At 38.8% G+C, this 13,859-nt stretch overlaps 1 protein-coding gene across 7 annotated transcripts in view; it reads left to right on the plus strand.

The window, feature by feature from the left end:
- The window catches only part of TMCC1 (transmembrane and coiled-coil domain family 1), a 220,758-nt gene that overhangs the window by 179,257 nt on the left and 27,642 nt on the right, over nucleotides 1-13,859 (plus strand). The window lies entirely within an intron of this gene.

Below are 13,859 nucleotides of genomic sequence, written 5' to 3' on the forward strand. Positions count from 1 at the left end.
GCATTGATGTTCATTATCAAGTGGTTGTTAGTGCTTTATCTCTTTGCCTGTACTGTGATTTAATCCCTTTTATGTTTTATTTTGTACAATTTTTCTTTGCCAGGCCCAGTTGTATCATTATGAGGCCTTTTTCTGTTATTATTAATACATATTAACATTTATTAGAGAAAAGATGGTTGTAGAAAGTAGCCCTGAAATACTTACGGACCTCAAAAAAGGTAAAGATATTTTCTCTTTAAAATCTAGGGTTTGCTTTCAGCAGATTCTGGAGTCTTGATTTGGGGATCTTTAATAAGCATTTTATTGCAAGTTAAAGAAATAGTCACATTAGTTTTGTGAAATCCTACCTTACTCTAATCTGCCTTAAGTTGGATCCTGTTTCTTGTGTTTTTCTAAGCATGAAGGTTTACTTTTCCTCATCCTTTCTTAGGCAAGTGTTACTGGATGGTATGGTGACTATTTTATTAGCCTACCTCAGACCTTGTCCTTGAGCCCCCCCACTTCTCACCAGTGGAGAGAGCCAAGTTTTCTAGCTGCTTAGAGGGGCACAGAAGAAAACCATTGACACCTGGCTTTTTGCTGACTCACTGGTTATATAAGCCTTGTAAATACAGCTATCCATATACTCCATTAGGTTACTGGGCAGGTGGCCCCCTCCTTGCTTACTGGCCTTTTCCTTTCTCATCACCCTTCTGCTTCTTCCTTAAGTTTTTGGTAACACAGTCTCAACCTTTCACCAAGTGAGTTCTAAGAAGCAGTGAATAGACAAATCTTCTTTCTTCTATTGAATTGTTGGGTTAACTGTGTATTTTCATCTTGATTATGTTAAAATTCCAAATTCTATATTTTCTTGGCACATGAAACCTACAGTATTAATACATCTTTTCATTTGTGGCCCAGTTAAAGTAAAAACTTCCTTTTCTATCTTTGAGAACTCAGTTTAAATGCCCCTGTTCAAAGAATTATTCTATGACCTCCCAGTCTAAAGTAGGTTTCTCGGCCTTACATTATTCCTTTTCTCACAGCACTGTGTTCTTTTTCTTTGCAGCACTTTTCACAATTTATGTTATTTGATTACCCGTTTTTCTGTTTCCGCCACTTTTCCCCACTCAGCCCTAAGTGTCATGAAGGCAGAGAGTTTATTTTTTTGTCAATATATGCCAAAGCGCCTAGCAAAACGCCTGGCTGAGAGTTGAAGAAATGACAATAGGCAGTATTACATGTGTAAAGACCCTATGCTGATGTCGACTGAAAAAAAAATGTACAACGTCAGAGTTGTGAAGTAAGTTTTATTTGGGGCAAAATGAGGACTGTAGCCTGGGAGACAGCCTCTCAGATAGCTGTGAGGAACTACTCCAAAGAGGTAGGTGGGGAGTTCAGTATATATGTGATTTTGGTGAAGGGGGATTCATGCAGTCAAGCACACATGTTGACAGAAAGTTGCCACTGGTCACAAGGAGCAGATGCCTCCATTAATGATTTAAGTGCTTTTCTAAATATGAGAAGATGCAAGAAATTGGGATCATAAAATCTGAAAAATATCTAACGATCTGAAGCCCTGTTCTGCCAGTTTTTCCCGGAGCACAGAGTGCCTCATTCCTGATCTCTGCCCTGGCTCCTTTCAGGGTGTGTTGAAGGTCAGCGATTATGGTGGCTAGTGACTTCATCCTTGTAGAGGCAGATGGTGAGCAACAATTCTTCATCCACAGTGAGAAGAAACAGGATGAGCAGCAGGGTCTAAAAAAGGCCAGTGTGGCTAGAGTGAGAGGAGCATGCTATAAGATGAAGCTAGAGAGAGGTCCAGAGCCCAATCAATCACATAGGACGTTATAGACCAAGTTCACATTCTTGTTCTTAATATTTTAAGAGTGTGGAAAGCTACTAAAATAATTTAAGCATTGGGTGATTTAGGATTTCCTTTTTTTTCTTCTTCTTTTAATTCTTTAGTTTAATTGAGGGCCTAAATGAATGCAGCTAGATCAGTCAGGGCAAGTGATTCAGGAGAGAGAGGACAAAATTTTTTTTTAATAGTTCTTCTGTTCCTCAATTTAATCTTTTTTTTAAAATGAATTTATGTATTTATTTATTTATTTCTGGCTACGTTGGGTCTTCATTGCTGCTCACGGGCTTTCTCTAGTTGCAGCCAGCAGGGGCTACTTGTCGTTGCCGTGCGTGGGCTTCTCTTGTTGCGGAGCACGGGCTCTAGGCGCACAGGCTTCAGTAGCAGCATGTAGGCTCAGTAGTTGTGGCTCGTGGGCTCTAGAGCGCGGGCTCAGCAGTTGTGGCTTGCGGGCTTTAGAGCACAGATTCAGTAGCTGTGGCACACAGGCTTAGTTGCTCCGCGGCATATGGGATCTTCCTTGACCAGGGCTAGAACACGTGTCCCCTACATTGGCAGGCAGATTCTTAACCACTGCACCGCCAGGGAAGTCCTGAGAGGACAAGATTTTGTCCTAAGGGTTTGACGGTAGAAATAAGTAGAGATAGGTGGGAAGTATTATAATTTGACAGAAATTTGGAAAGTAAAATACATAGGACTTGGTATTGGATTGGATATAGGTAGAAGGCAGATAATGTCAAGGATGATTCCTGGGCTTTGGCATGGTTTGGTTTGGCTTGTGTAACCTGATGGATAGTAATGCTTTCCCTGAGATATAGAATACTATAAGAGAACCAGGTTTCGAGAAGGATCACAGTGTTTGGTTTTGGTCATGTAGATTTTGATATAGTCAAGTAGCCCTTTGGATCTGTACATCTAGATTCCAAAGGAGATTGTACTACCTTTACCATTGGGAAACCTTTAGTGATATCCTCGGAATAAAGTCCAAAACAGTTTAGACCTACCTTGGGAGCTTATCTCCCACCATAGCCCTCTCCTGTGCCATACTTTTACAGTCTCATGAACCATTCAGTCATCTTGAAGAGACTATTACATTTCCTTCTTCTGGGCCTTTGCTCATACTGGCGGTCAACCTGAAATGCCTTTCCTTACCCCTTCTCATTTTTATCAAAAACTTCTTCCTTCAAGGCTCATTTCGTTTTTCACCTCCTCCAAGAAGCCTTCCCTGTTCCCTCTCCGTTCCTGTATTCAAGAAGTACTTTACCTTCATATCTACCATATCATTTGCTTAATCAGACCTGTGTTTCATTTCTCTGTCTCACCAACTAGGTTGTGTGTTTCTTGAGAGCTGGGATTCCACCTTTATTCAGTACGTTAGATAAGAAGAACAAAGGATAATTGCAAAATTAATTAAATAGTAGAAGCCTTGATCTTTTCTACACCCTGCTTCCTTAGTCTCATAGCACCATGAAGTCCATCTATCTACTGATTTTCTCTAGGCTGTCCTACATTTGTACCTTATAGATACCTACATACAACTTTTCTACCTACATAGTAGAAAAGTTCTTCCTTTAATACGCAAAATCCCTAAGCTAGTCATTTTCATCACATACTTTTTTACTTTTACTTTATTTGTAATTTATCAGAAAAACTGAAATCTTGCTGTTACTTATCACACGTGAAAGAATTGACCAAGACAGGAAGGACCAGAATTCATAGTTGATATTGTTCTCTGTGTCTCCTCTTTTCCCATTCTCTGGAATAATTCTAGAACCCATGCAGTACTTTTTTCAGTGAGGTCACTTATTGGCGTTTAAGACTGGGTAAGGCTGTGCGTTGCAGGAGGCATGACCCACATATTTCCTAGTGCTCCCTGATAGGATAGCACTGTCCACAGTTGAGCAAGCCTCCCCCCAGGGAACAGAGTGTAGAAATGCAGAAACAAGTTATGAAGGTTGGCTCCTTCCCATTTAAGTAATTCTTTCACAGAGGCTTAAGCATTCAATTTGTCTCTTCAGACATCTTTAAATAGTTGAATTTCCTTCCTATTATCTCAGTTAATATTTGTATGTATTGATTTTCATTCTTTGGAAGCCTGAATTTCAGTGATTTCTTACCCCTTTTAGGAGTTATAGATACCTCCATTTAAAAACCTGAGAGACAATTGGACTACCCTCTGAAATTTATACCAGTCACATATTTATGCTTTTTTTATATAGATGTGTTCAATTTAGACCTTTCTTTTAGCGTAGTTGTCCCATTATAACTTGGAAATATGAACTAGATTGTATCCCTTATGTTCTATTTGAGAACGTTGGTTTATATATCATCCATTGTCGTTACAGATCTTGAATGAGAAAAATCTAAGCAGCTCTAAACATTATATCACAAAGAAATGACTGTAGTTCTACCATGATTTGATTACTTGCAACTAAATAAAAATTATTTTAAGATAAATTTATTTAAACAGAGGGACAGACCATTATTGCACTCTTGATAAACTCTTCTCAGATCAATTCTGTTCATTAAAAAATATATAAAATCTTTGACAAGTGATACTCTAGGCTCTTACCTTTCTTAGAATTTGTACTTAATTTTGAGAACATAGCTGCTTTTTTGTACAGTAGAATAAAGCAGATACACATATAAAGTTTGAATACCTGCTGTGTAAACTATCTAATATCTTGAGAGTCATCAGTTTTTAAAGATCATAGAAATGTTAAATTACTTTTTGCCTGTACTTCCCTTTATGTTAGCTGCTTTGGGACAGTGCCATACTACTACTATCTGGATAGCTCTAGTAGTACCTCACTTCATGCTCCATATATATAATATATATATTTAATAGACTTTAGGAAGGGGGTTGTAATCCTAAATATGGGATTCCCATCTGGAGTCTGACTTCGTAGAAATCATCAATGCCTCCTTTTTATGTTGATCCAACTGGTGGTAATCGTGGCTGTTACAAAAAGCATTATAGGGAAGTAGTTAAGGACAAGGACTCTGAAGCCAAAACCTATGGGATTTAAGTCCTGGCCCTGCTGCTTACCGTTGTGTGACCTTGTTACTTTACTTCTCCTAGTTCAGTTTCCTCAGCTGTAAAATTAGGGATTATAATAGCATATATTTCCTAAGGTTGTTTTGAGGATTAACTAGGTAAATATAAGCAAAGCACTTAACAGCAACACCAGGTACATAGTAAACATTCAATTACTAGTACATTTAAGACTATCACCATCATCATCAGATTTACGTATAAGGCGGATTGAACCTTGAGCTTTCATAGCCTCAGAAGATACCTATCTGAGGAATAAACCTAGTGAGATAATCCTAGAAATGTTCAAATAGTTCACATAGGAAAGTAATAATGTTGGGCATTTAATTCATAAGCCTTTCGAATTGAAAAATGTCTGATGTCTGAGCCAAATATTTTTAAAAAATTTTTTATTAAAGTATAATTGACTCACAGTGTTGTGTTAATGTCTGCTGTACAGCAAAGTGATTTAGTTATACATATATATACATTTTTTTATTATTCTTTTCCATTACAGTTTATCATAGGATGTTGAATATAGTTCCGTGTGCTACACAGTAGGACCTTGTTGTTTATCCATTCTATATATAGTAACTTACATCTGCTAATCCCAACCTCCCACTCCATCGCTCCCCCAACTCCCTGCCCCAACCACAAGTCTATTCTCTATATTCGTGAGTCTGTTTCTGTTTCGTAGCTAGGTTCAATTCTGTCATATTTTAGATTCCACATATAAGTGATATCATACACTATTTATCTTTCTCTTTCTGACTTAATTCACTTAGTATGATAATCTCTAGGTCCATCCATGTTGCTGCAAATGGCATTATTTCATTCTTTTTGTGGCTGAGTAGTATTCCATTATATATATGTACCACATCTTCCTATCCATTCATCTGTTGATGGATGTTTAGGTTGTTTCCATGTCTTGCCTATTGTAAATAGTGCTGCAGTGAATGTTGGGGTGCATGTGTCTTTTTGAATTATAGTTTTGTCTGGATATATGCCCAGGAGTGAGATTGCTGGATCATATGGCAACTCTATTTTTAGTTTTTTGAGGAACCTCCACATGGTTTTCCATAGTGAGCCAAATATTCTTAATGTATGACGGTAAGATATTTCAAGGAGCATTAGAAGTCAGTCTTTGATTTAATAGGATCCTATTATAATGCAGATAAAGTTATAAATAACCTTGTTAAGACCTCTTGGTATTACAGTAAACAAAAACACTTTAGGTTGTAATGAAGGAGAATTGTAAATAGCCAGTACCCAAAATAGTTTCTGAATAGATAAGTGAATAGGAAATAATTTCATTCATTCGGGAGACATTTAAGCATCTACTAAGTGCTATATGCACAGTTTTAGGTGTTAGAGAAACAGAAGTGGACAAAACACAAAAATCACTACCTTCGTGGACTTTACATTCTAGTTTTTGTTGATATATATCAAAATATATGTCATGAGGTAAAAAGTTCTATGGAGAGAAAAGAAGTCTAGAAGCTAGAATAGGGAGTTCATAATGGAAGCAGAGGCTGTAATTTTAAATAGTGTCAGGGAAGACCTCGCTACTAAGGTGACATTGGAGCAGAGACTTAAAAGAGGTAGATAGAGTAAGCCATGCAGGTGTCTGGGGAGGGGCGTTCCAGACAGAAGGAACATGAAGTGAAAAAGCACTGAAATGGTGCATGCCTGGCACATTCTAGGAGTAGCAAGGAAGCCATTGTAGCTGGTGGCAGTGGAGTGAAGGGATGAGTAAGTAGTAGGAGGTGGAGTCAGAGAGATTATGGATGTGGGGCAGGTGCCAGATCATAGTCATTTAGGCCATTGTAAGGACTTTGGCTTTTACTCTGACTGAGTTATGGAGCCACTGGAAAGTTTTAGATGTAAAAGACTGTTGTGATTTGACTTACATTTTTAAAGGGCCACTCTGGTTGCTCTTCATATAATTGATTATAAAAATATCATTGCAATAATAGTGTAGGAAACCATTGCAGTAGTCCAGGCAAGAGCTGATAGTGTTTTACACCAGGGTGGCAGCAGTTGAGATATAGTGAGAAGTAGTCAGATTCTGCATCTCTTTAGCAAGTAGAGCCCAAAACATTTTGCTGGGGCAGTGTAGTGTGCATAGGGGGTAACAACGCAGACTCTGTAGCCAGACTATCTGGGTACGAACATTGGCTTTGCCACTTCTTTACTTTGTGATCTCGGACAACTTAAATTCTCTATGCTTTGGTTTTCTTAACTATAAAATAGAGATAATAATAATAGTCATCTTGCAGTGTCATTGTGAGAACTGAACAATTTACTAAACTGAAAAAGAACTTAGAACAGTGCCTGGCACACAGTAAGTACTATACTATATGTATTAGCATCTGTCTTTATTAATGTTAACTGGGTAAGGTATGAGAAAGAAAGAGGAGTCGAAGATGACACTAAGGCTTTGGATCTGATCCCATGGATCAGTGAAGTAGCCATTATCTGAGATGGGAAAGACTGCAGGGGAAGCAGGTTTGTGGGATGTCAGGAACTCAGTTTTGTCTTGTTTTGTTTTGTTTTTTGCAGTACACGGGCCTCTCACTGTTGTGGCCTCTCCCGTTGCGGAGCACAGGCTCCGGACGCACAGGCTTAGAAGCCATGGCCCACGGGCCCAGCCGCTCCGCGGCACGTGGGATCCTCCCGGACCGGGGCACGAACCCGCGTCCCCTGTATCAGCAGGCGGACTCTCAACCACTGCGCCACCAGGGAAGCCCCACAGTTTTGTACATAGTAAATTTGAAATGATTGTTAGACATCCAAGTAGAGATATTGAGTAGGTAGTTGGATATATGAGTCTAGAGTTAAGGGAAGTATGGGCTGCGGTATGCATTTGGAAGCCGTTAGCAAATAAATGATATTTAAGACCATTTTAAGAGAAAGAAGAGTAATTAAGCCATAAAATGGAATTGGGGATATACAGTTTGGACAGCCCCTGCTTAGAGCCTTTACTCTTCACAAACTAACAAGCCTAACAGTAGCCAGTTCAGAGACAGCCAGATTATCACAAACCCATGGAGCTTTCCAAATTCTTTCATTGCTTTTTAGAATTTGTTTTATCAGAATTGCTTGAAATAAATAGGATTAAGCTGAGGCTTAGAAATCTTTTGTCTTAATTAGACTGTGTCATAAAAGTATTTGCAGGGAATTAACTTGTAAAGGGGAACTCATTGGTGGCAGTTTTATAAATTGGCTTATCCACACATGGGTTTTATATGAGTTTTTTGGTTTGGTTTTGTTTTGTTTTGTTTTGCGGTACGCGGGCCTCTCACTGTTGTGGCCTCTCCCATTGCGGAGCACAGGCTCCGGATGCGCAGGCTCAGCAGCCATGGCTCACTGGATGACCTGTTTGGTTCCTTTCTAGCTCAAAGAATCTGTGCTTATAAAAAAACTCCTAACCATAACAAAGCAGAATATAATTTTATACTTACACCATCGATACTGTGATTTTGTAGGCTCCTTATGGACTAACTTTCTTTCATTCTTTCTTTCTTTCTCTCTTTCTCTCTTTCTTTCTTTCTTTCTTTCTCTTCCCTCCCTCCCTCCCTCCCTTCCTTCCTTCCTTCCTTCCTTTTCCTCCCTTTTCCTCCCTCCCTCCCAGTCTCACATGAACCTATTAAATCCAAACATCGGGCCTGAAGCACATCTAGCAGTGCAAATCCTCAATGATGTATTTCACGTAAGCCAGGAAATCAGTCCTCCTGTGACAAAGCAATTCTGAGCAACAGCCCTAGATTCCATAATGGATATTTTGCAGTGGGGTTAGAACAGGTTGGCCATTTAGGATGTTAATAATCTAAACTCATATTCAACTCAGTCAGCAGTTTTTCCTCAGCAGCCTTAGAGGGATGAATATCATCTGTTGGAAGCTATTTTTCTTACAAAAATTCTGACCTTTTTTCCATTCAGAGTAACATAGGCTCAGTCACTGCATGGCATATGAGATCTAAAAGAATCATTTTAAGGAGATGCTGGTGAGCATTTATATTGAACATTTACTTGATATCTTCTTTGTCCAAGGCATTCTGGTACCTTCTTGGGGCACAAAGATGAATGTGATGTGACCCCTGCCCTCAGGAACTGTCAGTGGAGGCAACACACTCAAGCAGTCATTTCAGCATAATGTGATAGGGACAAGTGATACAGAAACATAGGTAAAAGAATATAAAGGAGGAGCCATTAATCCAGCTGGGAGAGGGAGGTTGTCAGGAAAGATTTCCTGAAGGAGGTTATGCCTGAACTGGGTTTCCTTCAGCCAGAAAAGGAAAGGAGAATATACCCTGGACTGGCCGAGGGAGCCTTGTGGGCAGAAGCCTGGAAGTGTGAAACAATGTGCCATGTCAGAAGAACCAAATTATAGTTTTGACCCTTAGCATATATAGATTTAAAGTTTCCATTATTTCCAAGTGATCCATGATATAGTTTTTTTGTCAAAATTTTGCACATGGTAGGATCTTCAGCTACAAAGCTAGAGAGTAAACCCCACCAGAATTCACATTTCAGTGCACGTCACCCATGAAGTGATTTTAAAACTTTGTTTTTGATGAAGATGGACCTGAAAAGTGCTGGTGGTAGAAAAGAGAGTGGGGCCTTAAGTGGTTCTCAATAGAAAAGGGAAGTTTGAGACAAACTAGACTGTAGTGCCAAATTCACAAGTGACCAGGATTCTTGTCATGAGTATTACTTGCGTATCAATGATTTTTCAAAGTTTTTTTGAGTGTGATTTTGTGTGTATTTTTAATTGCTGTAACATTGGTCTGTAACTTGACATAAGTTTCATGTGTACAACATTGTATTTCAACTTCTGTATACACTACTTCATGTGCACCACCAAAGGTTTAGTTTCCATCTGGCACCATACAGTTGACCCCCTTTACCCATTTTGCCCTCCCCCAACCCTCCTTCCTCTCTGGTAACCGCCAATCTAATCTCTATATCTACGTGTTTTGTTTTTGTTCTGTTTGTTCATTTATTTGTTTTATTTTGTTTTTTATTCCACATATGAGTGAAATTTTCTCCATCTGACTTACTTAGCATAATACCCTCAAGGTCCATCCATGTTGTCACAGATGTTAAGATTTCATCTTTTTATATGGCTGAGTGGTATTCCATTGTGTATATGTGTATGTATATGTATGTGTTCCATTGTGTGTATGTATATGTATGTGTATACACACACCACACATACACACACACACACACACACACACACACACCACATCTTCTTTATCCATTCGTCAGTTAATGGACACTTAAGTTGTTTCCATATCTTGGCTTATAAATAATGCTGTGATGATTATAGGGGTGCTCTTTCCAAATTAGTGTTTCCTATTATTCTGGTAAATACCCAGAAGTAGAATAGTTGGATCATATGGTAGTTCTGTTCTTGATGTTTTGAGGAATCTCCACTGTTTTCCATAGTGGCTGCACCAATTTACATTCCCATCAACAGTGTACAAGGATTTCCTTTTCTCTGTTCACCAACACTTGTTATTTCTCTTCTTTTTTTTTTTTTTTTGTGGTACGTGGGCCTCTCACTGCTGTGGCCTCTCCTGTTGCGGAGCACAGGCTCCGGACGCGCAGGCTCAGCGGCCATGGCTCATGGGCCTAGCCGCTCCATGGCATGTGGGATCTTCCCAGACCGGGGCACGAACCCGTATCCCCTACATTAGCAGGCGGACTCTCAACCACTGCGCCACCAGGGAAGCCCTGGCTTCTTTTTGATAATAGCCATTCTAATGGGTGTGAAGTAACTTTTTTTTTAAATTTTTATTTATTTTTGGTTGCGTTGGGTCTTCGCTGCTGTGTGCGGGCTTTCTCTAGTTGCATCAAGCGGGGGCTACTCTTTGTTGCGGTGCGCAGGCTTCTCATTGCGGTGGCTTCTTTTGTTGTGGAGCATGGGCTCTAGGCACGTGGGCTTCAGTAGTTGCAGCATGCAGCTCAGTAGTTGTGGCTCGCAGGCTCTAGAGTGCAGGCTCAGTAATTGTGGCACACGGGCTTAGATGCTGCGCAGCATGTGGGCTCTTACTGAACCAGGCAGGGATGGAACCCGTGTCCCCTGCATTGGCAGGTGGATTCTTAACCACTGTGCCACCTGGGAAGTCCCACTCTGCCCATTTTTTAATCAGATTGTTTGTATTTTGTTGTTGTTATTGTAGAGTTGTATGAGTTCTTTATATATTTTAGATATTAACCCCTTATCGGTCATATCATTTACAAATGTTTTCTCCCATTCAGTAGGTTGTCTTTTGTTTTGTTGATGATTTCCTTTGGTGTGCAGAAGCTTTTTAGTTTGATGCAGTGCTATTTGTTTATGTTTGCTTTTGTTTCCCTTCCCTGAGGAGACATACTCAGAAAGATATTGCAAGACCCATGTTAGACTATAAGACCTATGTTTTCTTCTAGGATTTTTATGGTTTCAGGTCTTACTTTCAAATCTTTAAACCATTTTGAGTTAATTTTTTGTGTATGGTGTAAGATAGTGGTCTAGTTTCATTCTTTTGCATGTGGCTGTCCAGTTTTTCCAACACCATTTATTGAACAGACTGTCCTTTCTCCAGTGTATGTTGTTTGCTCCTTTGTCATAAATTAATTGTGGGTTAATTTCTGGGCTCTCAATTCTGTCCTGTTGATCTGTATGTTTGTTTTTCTACCAGTACCTTGTTGTTTTTATTGTTAAAGCTTTGTAGTATAATTTGCAGTCAGGGAGTGTGATATGTCCAGCTTTGTTCTTTTTTCTCAGGATTGCTTTGGCTATTCAGGGTGTTTTGTGGTTCTGTACAAATTTTAGGATTTTTTGTTCTATTTCTATGAAAAATGTCATTGAGATTTTGGTAGGGATTGCACTGAATCTGTAGATTGCTTTACGTGGTATGGACATTTTAACAATGTTAATTCTTTCAGTTCATGAGCGTGGAATATCTTTCCATTTCTCTGTGTTTTCTTCAATTTCTTTAAACAACGTCTTATAGTTTTCAGTGTACAGGTCTTTAACCTCCTTGGTTAAATTTATTCCTAGGTATTTTATTCTTTTTGTTGTGATTGAAAATAGGATTGTTTTCTTATTTTCTCTTTCTGCTAGTTCATTATTAGTGCATAGAAATGCAGCAGATCTTTCAATACTGATTTTGTACCCTGCAAATTTACTGTATTCGTTTATTATTTCTAGTACTTTTTTGGAATCTTTAGGATTTTCTGTGTTTAAAATCATATCATGTGCAAGTAGTGATGGTTTTACTTTTTCCTTTCCAATTTGGATACCTTCTATTTCTTTTTCTTATCTAATTGTCTGGCTAGGATTTCCAATGTCATGTTGAATAAGAATAGTGAGAGTAGGCATCTTTGTGTTGTTCCTGATCTTAGAGAGATAGCTTTCTATTTTTCATCATCGAGTATGATGTTAGCTGTGGGTTTGTCATATATGATCTTTATTACATTGACATATCCTCCTTTTATACCCATTTTATTGAGAATTTTTTATCAAAAATGAGTGTTGGATCTTGTCAAATGCTTTTTCTGCATCTATTGAGATTATCACATGATTTTTATCCTTCATTTTGTTAGAGTGGTCTATCACATTGATTAATTTGCAGATGTTGAACCATCCTTGCATCCCTGTCAAACTTTTTAAAAATAAGCAATAAAACATTGTTTCCTTTTCTTTTTCTAAGCAAAAATTTCCCAGGATACCCATATAAAATAAATGAAAGAAGAGGTAATCAGGGTTCCAGGAGTCCTGCTCACTTGGCTTCACTATCCCCCTTTGTGGTGATCCAGACACATCTCCACAGAACCTAGGGTTGTTTCATGTACTAAAGTTCTGTGTAAAAAAAGTACAAAGGTGATTCCTAGAACTTATAGGAAACTCTTCGGTCTGTATAAGAATTATTTATCAAATTAAGAAAAAATTTTATGACAACTGAAAAGGCCTGTTTTTTAGACTATGACATGAATCTTGGTTTTAGGTCCAAAGCAGAATATGGAATGCTTAGAGAAAAGGCTTGCTTGCTGTGGGATAGTGGAATTTAGTCTATTTTTATTTTTTTTTACACCCACTTGAGATCTACTCTCCATTTCACAGCATGGCAAACTCAACGTCGGTCAGAATCGCACAGGAGAAATTTGCTCAACAGAGTTGTGCTGACTGTGAGGAGGGAAGGGCATTTGTTTCTACAGTGAGACTGTGGAGATAGGTGAAAAAACATTGTCATGATTAAGATATACTTTCTTCACAAAGTGCTGATAGACTGTGGGGTTTCTTTTATTTTTGTTAGGGATGAGACATGGGGGAGGTGGAAAGGCAAGCCTGAAGGAGATGATGCAAAATTCAGATCCAGAGCTGTGTAACACCTACGGCAGGACTCTTTCTTGTGTTTTATGTTCTCAACACAATCCGCCTGAAAGAAGAAGAAAAGCTTATAAGACCAACCAGAGCCTGTTCATGTTTATTATCGATTAGAAGGTAGATTCCTGTGTGGTTCTTAGGGCCAAGATTAAGAATCTCTAGGGATTACCATTTGTATTGGATTTGGGGAGTGGCGTCCCCCAAATCAAATATTCTATCTTATTGCCCCCACTAAGTGTACTTGAATTGAACCATACACTCCAATTTTGATTCGAAACATGGCTACTGTATCTCTGAGAAAATATTTGGCAGAACAGTGGTCTGCAGGTGCCCCAGCGTCAACTTGCACAGGCGACGGCACAACCCATTCTGTGAAATTGGCTTTGGAAAAAATACACTTTCAAAAAAACTAAGATAGTCAAGCTTGTATTTGTTTTCAGATTAACTACAAAGACTTCCTCACTCTCTACCCCCTTCTTCTTTTATCATAAAATTCCTTCTTCATTTTCTCAGAAAAGATACGGATTATTTAATGTGCAGAGTATGAGGTTGCCTGAGAGAGACAATACTCTATAAAGCATAGATAAGATGACTTCATCATACTAAGT

The sequence above is a fragment of the Leucopleurus acutus genome, assembly GCF_964270905.1.
Source record: "Leucopleurus acutus genome assembly, chromosome: 10".
Taxonomy (NCBI): domain Eukaryota; kingdom Metazoa; phylum Chordata; class Mammalia; order Artiodactyla; family Delphinidae; genus Leucopleurus; species Leucopleurus acutus.